The sequence below is a fragment of the Nicotiana sylvestris genome, chromosome 6, assembly GCF_000393655.2.
Source record: "Nicotiana sylvestris chromosome 6, ASM39365v2, whole genome shotgun sequence".
In the NCBI taxonomy this organism is placed as follows: Eukaryota; Viridiplantae; Streptophyta; class Magnoliopsida; order Solanales; family Solanaceae; genus Nicotiana; species Nicotiana sylvestris.
The window spans coordinates 93885955-93888837 of NC_091062.1; positions in this window are offsets into that span (position 1 = coordinate 93885955).

The window sequence follows — 2883 nt, forward strand, 5'->3', positions numbered from 1 at the left end:
AAATCCATAATTATTCCCAAAATCATCAATTTTGGTGAATAATTTATTTTATTCCCATATTTACCAAAATATAGTTAAGATAATTTTTGTATATTTTTACAAATTCATTTGGTATTTAAAAGACTAAATTGCATACAATTGCAATTATAGCCTATTTTAAGAATAATAGCATTTTATAATTGTAAAATTAGTTCTAGTATTTTAAAATTGATATTTATATATTATTAATTGGCTCAGTACTTTTAATTTGCTTTTAAAATTATTTTTACTATTTTTTATAAAATAAAAGGAAAAACTGGCTATTTAACATTTAGCCCCATTTCATTTCAATTACAGCCCCATTTCATTTCAATTTTACTCCTTAAATTGACCCAATCCTAACCCCAACCGGACCGGCCTATTTTTTGTTTGACCTAACCCATAACCCAATCCAAATGGCCCTACCCGGTTCCCACCTACTCTCTTAGATCTAGGTTGTTGATCATACAGATCAACGACCATAATTCAGCCTTCCATAATTAAACTCAAATGACCTACCCTAATCCTTCATTTCCACCTCTCAGTCGCCTTTGAACTCTTAAACTCTCTAAAAACTCTTCGGAACCCTAGCCTCCTCCTACCCTTTTCAACCGCCTTTCATCGGAATCCACGGTTTCTTAGGCCATGGATGGTTGGTACTCACCCCTACACTATCAAACCATGGTTGTTCGAAGCTTCGAGGCCTGACCTTAATGGTTCTCCTTCAGATCCTCTCAGATCTACAATTCTATGGCTTCTCCGACCATTATTCCGGCATATTCAAGCATTAGGAGCCTAATTCTAACTCATCCGACTCAAGATCGAACCTTCTTCCAAGCCTTTCTCGTTTCTAGGGTTTCGCCGAAACCCTAAGCTATTCGAGGTTTTTCTCTGTGTGTTTTCTTAGATCTATGATGTATCTGTGTTGTACTTGATTTTTAATGTGTTTTCCCCAAATGTTCTTTTCAAAATCGTTTGTCTTTGATTTAGGGTTTTCGAAAGGATTTCAAAACGTCTTTCTGATTCTTCCTTTTTCTTTTCTTTATGTGTGTTTGCCTATACTATGTTTTACCATGCATGTGTTGTTTTTCTACTTTCTTTCTGCTATACATGACTCTTCTGTACCTTTGTACTCTATTGTGCCTCTAGAGTAGGCTCGCATGTTAATATTTGTTATGTTTTCCTACATGTTCTTTGCTATACTTTCCAGTATTCTCTTACTGTATGTGTTTTTTGCTGAGTTCTTTAACTTTGTTTGTTTTACTGGACTCTTGTTGGAGTTCCAAACATGTATTACTACTGTTTCTTAAGCTTATATCACCCTTCTCCTCTTCTGAACTTGCTTAAGTTCCGACTTTTGTTAAACATGTTCTTTATGCTCTTTAAGTCAACTTTTTCACTCTATTGTTTCAAACCTGCTATCATGTATGTTGGTTCTCATGAGTCTCTAAAAGAGACCTCTGACTCTGTTTCAATGGCTTGCCTTCTCACCTCTGTGTCTGATTCAAGTGGAAGCCCTATGATTTGGGGTTTTCTTTGACAAGTTTTATTTTGTGTTCGGGTTAGGGTTCTACTTTGGGACCCTGGACTCTCAGACTCATTATGAGTCTACAAACTAGATTTGTATCCCTTTGCTTATGATTCTGAACCCTTCTGTGTTAGACTCTTTTCTAATTAGCATGATAATTCTTTCTTGTTTGACATGTCTGTATGTTTTATATATGGGGAATTCTTCCTTTAAAAGAGATTTTGCCAATTTGTGATTGATTTAGAATTCCTTTTAATACGGTTCTATTGATTGTTACTGATTTTCTTTAATTAAACCTTTCTTCACCTTTTCTGATTGGATTCATTCATACCAAAACTCTATTTTTGATTTTTACTGGCTGAGGATTGATTGTCTTTCCTTATTTGCACAAACCGTGTTGCTATCAAACTCTTTCCTTAAATAGTTTCTATGTATTTTCCCTTCTTGTGTTACTTTGGAAAAGATTTTAATCCAACTCTTTCCTTAATTGTCTTCTACCCATTTGAAATCAGAATCCCTTAACTGAAGGGAGATTCTGTGTCATTGATTGCAAACTATTCCCTTACCTTTTCTTACTTGTTTTCTGCACTATAAAAGGGGAACGACCCTTCTGCACTTAGACATCAGTTCAACACTTCGAATTCAACACTTTACACACACACCTCTCAAATATAATACTCTTTTAATACTTTACTCTCTTCTGAGATCTTTTGTACTATTTTCTTGCAATTTGGTTTACAAGACTTCAACTTTCACTTATTTGTGTCCCTGAAACTGGTATGCCTTAATTTCGATTTCAGCACCATCCCTATGTGTTTATTTTACAGTTGCTACACTCCTGTCTACTTTGTTGTTCATGTTCTGTATTGAGAATGCTACTCTCTCTTTGCATCTGCTGTTTGTTATGAACCCCCTATAACCCCACCCCTTCTATGTGTTTGAGTTAATGTTCATGGCCTGACAGCATCCAAATTGTTGCTTAGGTCTGAACCTGATCCTCAATGGATCCCAACTCTCAAAATGTGGCTAATAGGCTAGTTAGGGGTGTGCCAGCACTCCTGATTGTTGGGCATGACCACCAGCCTGCCATGGCTCTCCCTAATTCCCCCTCTATGCACTTACACTTACTCTTAGATTCTAAGTTCTGCCCCCGTCTTACGAGCCTTGCTTTGGGACCTTGAGTTCTCTCTAAACTTGGACATCTGAGGGCTGGCATTTCCACACTGCACTATGCTCTTAATTCTACAATATATTTGGGTTGTAAGCATTGCCCGGAGTCCATTTGAGGCTCTTGAGGAACTTTGACACATCCCAAATAAGAGAAGGCTTTGGAAACC